This window comes from Salmo salar, chromosome ssa10 (assembly GCF_905237065.1).
Source record: "Salmo salar chromosome ssa10, Ssal_v3.1, whole genome shotgun sequence".
Lineage (NCBI taxonomy): Eukaryota > Metazoa > Chordata > Actinopteri > Salmoniformes > Salmonidae > Salmo > Salmo salar.
The window spans coordinates 88,372,412-88,385,842 of NC_059451.1; the positions used below are offsets into that span (position 1 = coordinate 88,372,412).

Below are 13,431 nucleotides of genomic sequence, written 5' to 3' on the forward strand. Positions count from 1 at the left end.
TGTGTTATTAGACTGGCTTTAGAGCGTGCAAACCCCAGAACTATGTCTCCTTCTGCCATGTCAAAGTCCTTCTCAGAGTTTATGGTTCAGAATGGGTGTACAGATCCCTGGAGATTTCAAAATCCCCAGGCAAGAGATTATTCTTTCTTTTCACATGTACACCATTCTTTTTGTCATATTGACTATTTCTTTATTGATCATAAGTTACTTCCAAATGTCACCCCTTCTGAATATTTATCCATTGTAATTTCTGACCATAGACCTTTAGCCCTCGACATAGTCCTCTCAGGACAAACTTCGATTCTCTTCTCAGGTCTGGTGCAGACTTCTGTAACGTTATCTCCACTTCCATTGATCATTTTCTCTTTTCCAATCAGACAAGCTCAACCTCTCATTCTCTCTTATGGGAATCACTTAAGGCCTATCTTAGAGGAGAAATAATTTCTTATTCTTCTCATTTAAACAAAACTTGGAAAGTTAAACTAGAACAACTCATTAAAGTCATCCTTGACTTAGACCATCAATATGATCTGACGCCATCCCAAGAGCTATATAAGCAACGCTTGAACCTACAATCTGAATTCAATCTCTTGTTCACTACAGATGCAGAACGGTTACTATTGCATTCACGTGGTATCTACTATGAACATGGCGACAGGGCAAGCCGTCTGCTCGCTACTACCCGTCTGATTCACCAAATGAATGATTCCTCTCATAACTTGATTTCTGACCTTACGGGGATAAATGACACCTTCAAATATTTCTACTCCTCCCTGTATACGTCTGAGTATACTCTGAATTTCCATCAGATACTGCCAATATGACTACATTTTTGGGTGAACTGGAGACTCCCACAGTTGAGGCTGAAACTGCAGATGACCTTGATTCTCCTCTCAGCCTTGAAGAAGTTATTTAGTCTATCAAGTCAATGCAGAGCAGCAAAACTTCAGGAACTGATGGGTTTCCAACCGAGTTCTTTAAGAAATTCCATACCAAGTTAGCCCCTTTACTTTTATCTATGTATAACGAGTCACTTGAACGTGGCTCACTGCCACCTACCCTAACACAGGCTTCAATAGCGCTTCTCCTTAAGAAGGGGAAAGACCCCACTTCCTGTTCTTCATTTAGGCTCATAAGCCTCCTTAATGTGGATGTAAAGGTGCTTGAGAAGGTGAAAGCGAGGCGTCTGGAAGTAGTCTTACCAGGACTCATATCACAGGAACAAACCAGTTTATAAAGGACAGATATTCATTTTTTTATATTCGGACGCTGTTTAACATAATTTATTCTAAACAATTTTTCAACTCCCCTGAGGTGGCAAACTCCCTAGACGCAGAGAAGGCATTCGACAGAATTTAATTATAGTACCTATTTGCTTTCTTAAAAAAATTGTATTTGGGGACAAAATTAGCTCATGGATCCATCTCTTGTCTGTACCAATGACACCTGTTCTGATTATTTTTCCCTGGAACATGGGACATGCCAAGGCTGCCCATCTTCCTCTTAGTTATTTGCTGTCGCCATTGAGCCCCTTTCAGTAGCTTTACGGGCATCCACCTCTTTCCAATATGTAACACAGGAAGGAGTTGAACATAGGTTAACATTATATGCAGATGATTTGTTTCTCTATGTAAATAACCCTGTAACCTGTTTACCTTCTATCCTTTCTATTCTGGAGAACTTTGTCTCTTTCTCCGGTTACAAGCTGAATCTCCAGAAAAGTGAGTGCTTTCAAATCAATCCAGCAGCGCTACAGCTCCAGCAGAAAGACTTGCTTTTCAGCTTAGCCACTCTGGTTTCAAGTACCTTAGAGTGAACGTAACTCATTCATTACATGCTCTTTTTTCTGCAAACCTTGCCCCCTTCCTTACGCAAATGAAATCTGATTTTCAGAGATGGGGTAGCTTACCACTATCACTTATAGGAAGGATGCTGTAAAAAGGAACCATTTACCCAAATTCCCAAATTCCTACACTGCTCCAAAAAATTAAGGGAACACTAAAATAACACATCCTAGATCTGAATGAATGAAATAATCTTATTAAATACTTTTTTCTTTACATAGTTGAATGTGCTGACAACAAAATCACACAAAAATAATCAATGGAAATCCAATTTATCAACCCATGGAGGTCTGGATTTGGAGTCACACTCAAAATTAAAGTGGAAAACAGGCTGATCCAACTTTGATGTAATGTCCTTAAAACAAGTCAAAATGAGGCTCAGTAGTGTGTGTGGCCTCCACGTGCCTGTATGACCTCCCTACAACGCCTGGGCACGCTCCTGTGTGTGGCCTCCACGTGCCTGTATGACCTCCCTACAACGCCTGGGCATGCGGATGGTCTCCTGAGGGATCTCCTCCCAGAACTGGACTAAAGCATCTGCCAACTCCTGGACAGTCTGTGGTGCAATGTGGCGTTGGTGGATGGAGCGAGACATGATGTCCCAGATGTGCTCAATTGGATTCAGGTCTGGGGAACGGGCGGGCCAGTCCATAGCATCAATGCCTTCCTGTTGCAGGAACTGCTGACACACTCCAGCCACATGAGGTCTAGCATTGTCTTGCATTAGGAGGAACCCAGGGCCAACCGCACCAGCATATGGTCTCACAAGGGGTCTGAGGATCTCATCTCGGTACCTAATGGCACATGGAGGGCTGTGCGGCCCCCCAAAGAAATGCCACCCCACACCATGACTGACCCACCGCCAAACCGGTCATGCTGGAGGATGTTGCAGGCAGCAGAACGTTCTCCACGGCGTCTCCAGACTCTGTCACGTCTGTCACATGTGCTCAGTGTGAACCTGCTTTCATCTGTGAAAAGCACAGGGCGCCAGTGGCGAATTTGCCAATCTTGGTGTTCTCTGGCAAATGCCAAACGTTCTGCACGGTGTTGGGCTGTAAGCACAACCCCCACCTGTGGACGTCGGGCCCTCATACCACCCTCATGGAGTCTGTTTCTGACCGTTTGAGCAGACACATGCACATTTGTGGCCTGCTGGAGGTCATTTTGCAGGGCTCTGGCAGTGCTCCTCCTGCTCCTCCTTGCACAAAGGCGGAGGTAGCGGTCCTGCTGCTGGGTTGATGCCCTCCTACGGCCTCCTCCACGTCTCCTGATGTACTGGCCTGTCTCCTGGTAGCGCCTCCATGCTCTGGACACTACGCTGACAGACACAGCAAACCTTCTTGCCACAGCTCGCATTGATGTGCCATCCTGGATGAGCTGCACTACCTGAGCCACTTGTGTGGGTTGTAGGCTCCGTCTCATGCTACCACTAGAGTGAAAGCACCGCCAGCATTCAAAAGTGACCAAAACATCAGCCAGGAAGCATAGGAACTGAGAAGTGGTCTGTGGTCACCACCTGCAGAACCACTCCTTTATTGGGGGTGTCTTGCTAATTGCCTATAATTTCCACCTGTTGTCTATTCCATTTGCACAACAGCATGTGAAATGTATTGTCAATCAGTGTTGCTTCCTAAGTGGATAGTTTGATTTCACAGAAGTGTGATTGACTTGGAGTTACATTGTGTTGTTTAAGTGTTCCCTTTATTTTTTTGAGCAGTGTATTTCAATCGATTCCATTGTTTTTATCAAAGTTTTTTTTAAAGTTTACCACATTTAGTTACCACATTTATCTGGGGAGGAAAGGTACCCAGAGTCAGGAGATCTTTGCTTCAGAGATGCAAGTTTAGTGGAGGGCTTGCACTACCCAACTTTTTATACTATTACTGGGTAGCCAACTTTCAGAAATGGCTATTCTGGTTACATGCTCCAGATACCCCATGGTGCCACCTAGAGGCACATTCTTGTATTTCTGCTTCTCTTCATGCTTTTCTCTGCTCTTCTCTCCCAGCATGCTCTTCTCTCCCAGCATCCCCTTCTCGCTATACTGGCAATACTGCAGTACTTTCCACAATTAAGATTTGGTACCAGTTTCGACGGCATTTTAAATTCTCCTCTGCGTCTACCATGGATCCTATTGATAAGAATCACTTATTCCCCGCTTCCCTAATAGATAATACCTTTACTTGTCCAGTGAGAGAAAGCATTAAGTCCTTCCAAGACTCATCGTAAATAGATTTTTCTAGTTTTCCCAACCTGGTCTCTAAATACTCTTTGCCTCCATCTCACTTTTTCCGTTACCTTCAAATTAGGCATTGTGTCTCCTCCCAATTTTCTGGCTTCCTTGCTCCAACCCCTTGCCAACCCTGGGATGAAATATTGACTCTATTACCTCGACAGAAAGCAGTAATTTCTCAGATCTATCTGTGTATTATGTCATTGGACAAACACTCCACCAACAAAACTAAAACTGCTTGGGAATGGGAAATGGGTGTTGGAATTACACAGGAGTGGTGGGATGAGACGATTGATAGAGTACGCTCCACTACATCTTGTGCTAATCTTGGTCTCAAACAATTTAAGGTTTTACATAGAGTGCATTTTTCAAAATCCAGATCGTCTGAAATATATCCAAATGTAAATGATGAGTGTGATAGATGTCATGTCTCACCATGACATCTATCACAGGGAATCGAGGTGGGTGGACTGAGGTAGCGTGGATAGGTAGGGAAGGGACTTGGGTGGTTGGGGGTGGATGTGTTGTGTGGAGGGAGGAAGAGAGGGTTGCTGGAATATGGTAAAATCTTTGGTGTACATTTTGTAAAACTTGAATAAAAAAATATATATAAAAAAAAATACAATGTGATGGGAATGCTCTATGTGTCACGTCCTGGCCAGTATAAGGGTTAATTGTCATTTTTGTTTGGTCAGGACGTGGCAGAGGGTATTTGTTTTATGTGGTTCAGGGTGGTGTGTTAGTTAGGAGGGCGTTTGATTTATTATTTCCGGGTTTTGAGTTATGGTCTATGTTGATGTATTTCTATGTGTAGTCTGGTTGATCTATTTCTATGTTGAGTTAATTGGGGTGGACTTCCAATTGAAGGCAGCTGTGTGGTGTTGCCTTTGATTGGAAGTCCTATATTAGTTGGGTGTGTTTGTCTGTGTATTTGTGGGAGATTGTTCTGTGTTTAGCCTTGTGCCTTGCCAGACTGTCTGTTAATCGTTCATTCTCTTGTTTGTTATTTTTGTATGTTCATTCTGAGTTAATAAATGTCAAGATGAGCTTACACACACCTGCTGCGTTTTGGTCCTCCATTACCAACGACACTATGTGTCACGCCCTGACCATAGAGAGCCTTTTTATTCTCTATTTTGGTTAGGTCGGGGTGTGACTGGGGGGGGGGGGGTGTTTCTATCTAGACGTTCTGTTTCTATGTTGGCCTGGTATGGTTCCCAATCAGAGGCAGCTGTTTACCGTTGTCTCTGATTGGGGATCATATTTAGGCAGCCATTTCCCCACTATGTTTTGTGGGATCTTGTTTGTGTATTGTGGCCTTGAGCACTGCATAGCGTCACGTTCGTTTTTGTTCTGTATTGTTTTTTGCAGGTTCACGTAATAAAGCTGATGAACCCAAACCATGCTGCATTTTGGTCCAATTCTTACAACAACAGCTGTGACACTATGGCAGGGATCATCAACTAGACTCAGCCGTGGCGACGATTTTTTCTTGAACGGGGGGCCGGAACATAATTACTAGTAATTTGTAGACTGCAATTTGACAGCAAGAAGCCCAAACATATTGTCACGTCCTGACCAGTATAATGGTTATTTGTTATTGTAGTTTAGTCAGGACATGGCAGAGGGTATTTTGTTTATGTGGTTCGGGGTGGTGTTTTATGTAGTAGGGTGTTTGATTTATTATTTCCGGGTTTTGGGGGTTATGTTCTAGGTTTGTATTTCTGTGTGGTCTGTAGTCTTTTGTATTTCTTTGTCTAGTTTATTGGGGTTGGACTCTCAATTGGAGGCAGGTGTTTTCTAGTTGCCTCTGATTGAGAGTCCTATAAATAGGAGTGTGTTTTGTTTGTCACTGGTGGGTAGTTGTTTGAGAGCACTGCTTTTGTTGAGCCTGCTTCTCTGTTCCTGTCGTTAGTTTGTTTTTTGTTTTTACGTGGTGTTCGCATTTTTTATAATAAATATGTTGAGCACGCAACCCACTGCGTTTTGGTCCCATTCTCTCTTCCACGACAAGACCAAGCAGCGGAAGAAGGAGAGGAGGAACCCTGAGAAAATGGACTTTGATATGGACGATCGTGAAAAGTGGATGTGGGAGGAGATTATGGCCGGAGAAGGTCCATGGAGGAAGTGGAGTGAAGACAGGGAACGCTACAGGGGAACACGACTGGCGTTTAAGCCCGAGAGGCAGCCCCAATAATGTTTTTTTGGGGGGCACATGGGTAGTTTGGCTGGGCGAGGATTGAGCCCCAGGCCAAATCCCCGTACCTTTTCTGGGCAACCAGTGACTGGACAGGTCCCGTGCTTCGGGGTAATGGGTACTGTGGCGAGGCCAAGTATTTTTAGGCCGGTACACGCAATACCAGCGCCCCGCATTTGCCAGGGGGAAGTGGGCATCCAGCCAGTAAGAGTGACGCCAGTTCTGCGCTCGAGACCGCCAGTACGCCTCTACGGTCCAGTGAGTCAGCCCTGTCCGACTCGTCCTGTTCCCGCTCCCCGCACTAGCCTTGAGGTGCGTGTTCCCAGGCTGATACCTCCAGTACCAGCACCACGCATCAGGCTTCCAGTGTGTCAGCCCAGTCCGACTCGTCCTGTTCCCGCTCCCCGCACTAGCCCTGAGGTGCGTGTTCCCAGGCTGATACCTCCAGTACCAGCACCACGCATCAGGCTTCCAGTGCGTCAACCCAGTCCAACTCGGCCTGTTCCCACTCCCCGCACTAGCCCTGAGGTGCGTGTCCCCAGACTGGCACATCCAGTACCAGTACCACGCATCAGGCTTCCAGTGCGTCAGCCCAGCCTCGAGAGTTTGGCAATAGTGTGCAGTCCAGAGTATCTGGCACCAGTGTGCAGTCCAGAGTATCCGGCACCAGTGTGCAGTCCAGAGTATCCGGCACCAGTGTGCAGTCCAGAGTATCCGGCACCAGTGTGCAGTACAGAGTATCCGGCAACAGTGTCTAGTCCGGAACCGAGGGAGACTGCCTGCGACCCGGAACCAAGGGAGACTGCCTGCGACCCGGGACCGAGGGAGTCTGCCTGCGACCCAGAACCAGGTGAGTCTGCCTATGACCCGGAACCAAGGGAGTCTATCAGCAACCCGGAACTGAGTAAGTCTGTGGACGATCCGGAACTAAATATGAGTAACTGTATCAAATGAGTCTGCCTACAGTGTGGAACGGAAGAGGTCTGCCTACGATCCGGAACGAGGGGAGTCTGCCTACGGCCCGAAACTGATCAAGTCTGTCTGCATTCTGGAGGACAGTAGGCCGGAGCCAGAACCACCTCCTGTATAGGTGGGTTGGGGACGGGGGGTGTAGCACAAGTGACGGCAGCCACCCTCCCTTCCCTCCCTTTAGTTTAGGGGGATATTTTGTTGTTTTTTAAAAATGTTTTATTTATGAGGTGCATCCGGGGTCTGCACCTTTAGGGGGGGTACTGTCACGTCCTGACCAGTATAAGGGTTATTTGTTATTGTAGTTTGGTCAGGACGTGGCAGAGGGTATTTTGTTTGTGGTTCGGGGTGGTGTTTTATGTAGTAGGGTGTTTGATTTATTATTTCCGGGTTTTGGGGGTTATGTTCTAGGTTTGTATTTCTATGTGGTCTCTAGTCTTTTGTATTTCTTTGTCTAGTTTATTGGGGTTGGATTCTCAATTGGAGGCAGGTGTTTTCTAGTTGCCTCTGATTGAGAGTCCTATATATGGGTATGTGTTTGGTTAAGTGTTTGTGGAAGATTGTTTCTTGTTTTGCCTGTGTGAGCCTGACAAGACTGTTTTGTTGTTCGTGCGTTTTTCGGTTTGTTATTTTGGTGTTCTTTATTTTTAAATAAATACAAGATGAGCATCCACATTCCTGCTGCGTTTTGGTCCTCTATTCCCAACGACAACCGTTACACATATAATATTTGACTAAAACATAGTAATTTCAAACCTTGCTTACATTTATATATTCACATCTCCCTATTATGTGTGGGAATACTTGGGAACAGATTTCCAAAATGTAAATCATTTGGAGCTCATTCTCTGGTGTTTTTACAGTATTTCCCATCTAACAATGAAAATACATTTTAAAAACAATATATTATTATTTTTTCACTCTGAAAACTTGGGGGGCCAAATAAAACCCCCCAGTGGGCCAAATTCCTTCCACGAGCCACCAGTTGGGGAACCCTGCTCTACGGAGTGCTTGCAGTGTCCTGTATAGCCATGGTATAGACCCTTTTTCAGTACGTGACACATTGACGTCACGCACAGATGCGTGCGACTCTTGGCGGCAGTAAGAAAGCCATCGCCATCTGTGAAAACCACTTTTTTGGGTTTTCATATGCATAAAAGGATATTTTGATTCTTGCTTGAACAGTCGCTAAGATAACATTTGGTTGTGATCTTTGCAAAATAATTATTTTGGATGCAGCAGTTGTTAGTTAGAACCAAGCCTTAACCCTAAATCCTAATTTTGCATAACCCTAATCCTAATCTTGGCATAACCCTAACTCTAGCTTCATGTCCACTTCCCTGTTCAACCCTAACCCTCAATCACAACCCTAACCTTAACTTCATGTCCACATCCTGGTTCAACACTAACCCTAGCCTCAACCACAACCCTAAGTCCTGCGCCAACTCCTGTCATTAAATCATGTTCTTTCTGTTTGAAAAATGTATAATTTATATAATATACTGTATGTATTTATGTCACTGATTCGGTGATTGCTATACAATACATGAATTTAAATGATGCCTAACATTATTCTGATATGTGACATAGAGACTGTGACAACACAATCAAACTGCTTAAATCTACAGTTGGTTGTTTTTCTTCATTATTTAGCTAGCAGCTGAGTCCAACATGTGGTGCTTCAGCAGGTGGGAAAGATAAAAACTAATTGAAGCCATTAGAAACTCCTGTCTGACAGGACCATTCCAAACCACAGTTATCATCCCCTCTGGGCCAAGGCAATAAATGGGCAAAAAACGGATAAACTCAAAACTCAATCAGAAACAGTAAATTACCCATCTTACCTCAAACCAGAGCAATATTATTACATTTCCTCTTCCATTCCACTTGGAGAATAAATCAACTATTACCAAGACACATGCAGCATTTACCAGGCTGCCTAAAATAAGGGCTAGGCCCATCATGCTAAATTAAAGTTGATTCAATTTTGTGCCTTTCATTTGTCATCTAGGCTGGTTTTAACAAGACGGCGTGTGGCACAGACAAAAACTCAAACAAAACTAGAAATCCTTGTAACTGTGTATCTCAGCATGAGTTTCCATAAAATAGTAATTGTCTGTGGGGAGATCTATAAAGTGTCATTACTGGATGTGAAAATGGGGACATTTCACAAATGGTTATTGACTCTATAAGCTAGTTTGATAGGAAATATTTTGACCACCACTGCAATAAAGATACAAGAGGCCTTATCAATGGCAGTATTAAAATCCATCCATTCATCCCCCTTCTCTCTCTTTATTACCTACATTATTGTGTCTGTCTGTCTGTCTGTGGGTTTGTGTGTGATTGTACAAGGGTTTGTGTGTGCGTATGGCTCAGGGCAATATCTATATGTAGGCATATGTGTGCACACGAACACATGCAGGCATACATGGAATAATGAAGGCAGTAAGGAATTGAATATATCATGAGATAATAGTGCATGGCTGTGTATATGAGGGTGTGTGTGAAAGAGAATTTGAATGTATGTACGGGAATGTTGGGGTATGGAAGAAGTTGGGGGAGAACTCAGAGGGGAATCACAGAATTGCACCGTTAACATGGAAACTGGAGAATACCCCCCCCCCCTTTATTTAACTAGGCAAGTCAGTTAAGAACAAATTCTTATTTACAATGACGGCCTACCCCGGCCAAACCCGGATGACGCTGGGCCAATTGTGCGCCGCCCTATGGGACTCCCAATCATGGCCGGATGTGATACAGCCTGGATTCAAATCAGGGACTGTAGTGACGCCTCTTGCACTGAGATGCTGTGCCTTAGACCGCTGCGCCACTCGGGATTCAGCCGTTGGCCGATTTTCCTTCTTTTCACTCTGTCAATTAGGTTAGTATTGTGGAGTAACAACAACGTTATTAATCCATCCTCAGTTTTCTCCTATCACAGCTATTAAACTCTGTAACTGTTTTTTCTAAAGTCACCATTGGCCTCATGGTAAAATCCCAGAGCGGTTTCTATCCTCTCCGGCAACTGAGTTAGGAAGGACACCTGTATCTTTGTATTGGAAAGGGGTGAATTGATAAACCATCCAAAGTATAATCAATAACTTAACTTTTTTTTTACCCATCTACCAATAGCTGCCCTTGTTTGCGAGGCGTTGGAAAACCTCCCTGGTCTTTGTGGTTGAATCTGTGTTTGAAATTCACTGCTCGACTGAGGAGTACAGAGGCAGTCATTCAGAAATCATGTAAAACACTATTATTGCAGTTTGACATTATGGGGTATTGTGTGTAGGTCAGTGACAAAAAAACAAAACAAAATGTAATCCATTTTAAATTCAGGCTGTAACTCAACAAAATGTTGGAAAAGTCAAGTGGTGTGAATACTTTCTAAATGCACTGTATGTCTATATCATGCATGGGAATAAATGGGAACAGATTTCCAAAGTTAAAATCACTTGGAGCTGATTTCCTGGTGTTTTTACAATATGTTATGTCCATTAATGAAATAAAAATAAATATAAAAAGAAAAACATATTGGAGAGCCAAATAAAACCATCCGTGGGCCAAATTCGGCCCATAAGCTGCCAGTTGGGGATCCCTGTCCTAGAGAGACAATTCTCTTTCTGCAGTGGTGCATCCCTTCGCACCATAACACCCTCCAAATGAGCAATGCTGCATATCTTTCTCCAATGATTCTCTCTCCTTGTGCCTTTCTCCCCATCCCTCATGGCACAGTGGTTGTTTCGACAAGGGCCAGTGATTTCAGGTCTGCCAATATAAAATAAAGCTGTGTGTGGTCTAGGAGACTATTAACAACTGTGAAGATGCATTTGAAACCCTTAAAGAAACTGCTGACACAATAGATACACTGTGGTGTGATGTACAAGAGCAATGATGCGTTCACACACTGACTCTCTCCCGATGGAGACAGTGCATGTTTGAGCACTGGTCACTCCCACAAGGCTACAGTGAGCAAAAACTACTGCTCAGTCCCTCTAACGCTCCGCTTCGTCACCACATAGCTGTTGAGTTTCACATTATGGAACAAACAATTGGAGAGTATATGTACTACCCAGGCTGCACCAAGGGAGAAAAAGGTCAGTCAGAAGTACCACTGTGGTCAGTGCTATACACAGTATCCGCTGTACTGGCTGAAGTTAGGTCAGATAACAGGTCTGCAGCACTGCTCTGTCCCAGGTACAGTATATCATTCTGAACTGGATAATGGAAGGAGAAATACAGTGTGGTCTTTCAGGTAAGGCAGACTGGCCTTTTGTTTTCCTCACAGTCAAACCAGATAAATCAGTGTCAATAATGGGGTTGCTGCATACCGAGTGCTTCTTGAGGGCATGCATCACACCCCCATTTTATGTAAATAAAAGTAAATAACAAATATTTTCCAACATTGCCACCCCCTCTAGGCAAACATGTACAAAACATTGCAATTTCTAAGCAGGCAATCAATATGTAAAATGGAAATGCTTGACTATTGAAAATCACAATACAGCAAGAAAACAGAAGCCTGAGCATCATTAGCTGTGGCACAATACATTGGAATCATGTCATTAAATAGAGACTAAGGGATATCAAAGAGCTAATAATCAGACCCTACTCACATCTACACTACCGTTCAAAAGTTTGGGGTCACTTATAAATGTCCTTGTTCTTTAAAGAAAAGCATTTGTTTTTGTCCACTAAAATGACATCAAATTGATCAGAAGGCCAGCATCCCGGAGTTGCCTTTTCACTGTTGATGTTGAGACTGGTGTTTTGCGGGTACTATTTAATGAAGCTGCCAGCTGCCACTAGACCCTCTAATGTACTTGTCCTCTTGTTCAGTTGTGCACCGGGGCCTCCCACTCCTCTTTCTATTCTGGTTAGAGACAGTTTGTGCTGTTCTGTGAAGGGGGTAGTACACAGCGCTGTGCCAGATCTTCAGTTTCTTGGCAATTTCTCACATGGAATAGCATTAATTTCTCAGAACAAGAATAGACTGACGAGTTTCAGAAGAAAGTTCTTTGTTTCTGGCCATTTTGAGCCTGTAATCGAGCCCACAAATTCTGATGCTCCAGATACTCAACTAGTCTAAAGAAGGCCAGTTTTATTGCTTCTTTAATCATAACAACAGTTTTCAGCTGTGCTAACATAATTGCAAAAGGGTTTTCTAATGATCAATTAGCCTTTTAAAATGATAAACCTGGATTAGCTAACACAACATGCCATTTGAACATAGGAGTGATGGCTGCTGATAATGGGCCTCTGTACGCCTATGTAGATATTCCATTAAAAGTCAGCCGTTTCCAGCTACAACAGTCATTTACAACATTAACAATGTCTACACTGTATTTCTGACCAATTTGATGTTATTTTAATGGACCAAAAATGTGCTTTTCTTTCAAAAACAAGGAAATGTCTAAGTGACCCCAAACTTTTGAACAGTAGTGTATGTGTGACCTGGGTGCTGGAGAGGACGGTGAAATTACTGGAACGAGTCAGGCATTTACATTAAGGAACACTGCATAATACACATACAGCAATGGTACCGCATTAATATCAAAATGCCATACAAAATGCTTTCTAAGAGCAATTGCAAGCAAGGATACTCAGTAAGCTATTTCAAGGCATTTCAAATGTGGATGGTGAACTCTGGCACCTCTACTGTGCGTGCTGTTGTAGAAAACATGACTTTAGATTCAATCTTTCTATTCTTGATTGTATGCTGAGTGAATCACTTGCAGTAGTGCTCACAGCACTAAGAAAACCCTGCTGAGAGTATGGTGGGTCAAAAGGTTCAATCTTCTCTCCCACTTTAAGAATACCCGTCGGGCCTACTAATGTGCCCCCATTGAGCGTTGGGCACACAAGCGCACATGCAGCTCCACACCAATCAGACTGGCCCAGCTGACAGGTGAAGCCTGCTCTAATCCTATTTGTGAGAGCAAATGATAGCTCTAGACGCTGACAATGATTCATGGGAGAAAAGGAATGATTCAATTTGCTTGGATCCCTCAAGCATCAATAAGGCAGAAGTCAATCAGAGGCAGGTTCCGGGCGGCTTGGTTCAGATTCAGAGCAGGTGCTGCCAGTGGACTGCTGCAGTAGGACCCTAGGAGTGAGCAGGGGAACTGCACTGATGCTCAGATAAAGACACCAGTCCCTATATTATTCCTCAGATCCATCAGACCTCT

At 43.8% G+C, this 13,431-nt stretch overlaps 1 protein-coding gene across 2 annotated transcripts in view; it reads right to left on the reverse strand.

Moving 5' to 3' along the window:
• Window positions 1-13,431, reverse strand: part of LOC106560819 (N-terminal EF-hand calcium-binding protein 2) — a 151,234-nt gene that overhangs the window by 9,095 nt on the left and 128,708 nt on the right. The gene's annotated exons all lie outside the window — the stretch shown is intronic.